Source organism: Cicer arietinum, chromosome 5, assembly GCF_000331145.2.
Source record: "Cicer arietinum cultivar CDC Frontier isolate Library 1 chromosome 5, Cicar.CDCFrontier_v2.0, whole genome shotgun sequence".
In the NCBI taxonomy this organism is placed as follows: Eukaryota; Viridiplantae; Streptophyta; class Magnoliopsida; order Fabales; family Fabaceae; genus Cicer; species Cicer arietinum.
This window is the reverse complement of record NC_021164.2, coordinates 38,076,744-38,077,060: the sequence shown is the minus strand read 5'-3', so window position 1 is coordinate 38,077,060 and position 317 is coordinate 38,076,744.

Here is a 317-nt window from a genome sequence, read left to right as displayed (position 1 = left end):
CATACCCCAAACCCTAAATCCTAAAATGAATAAGAACTAAAACGGACAACAAAATATATATCAAAAACAGAAATGTCCCAAAATCTATACCCTAAACCCTGAATCCTAAACCCTAATTCTTAAACCCTAACCCTAAAACCTAAACCCTAAACCATATACCCTACAACCTAAAACCTAAACCCTAAACTCTAATCCTTAAACAAAGTAAAGACAAAAATGGCCTAAAATATTTATGCATTTTGACTATTGTACTTATTGGACGAACTACAATGAATAAGAACTAATATGTACAAAAAGAAACATATCAACAACCAAAA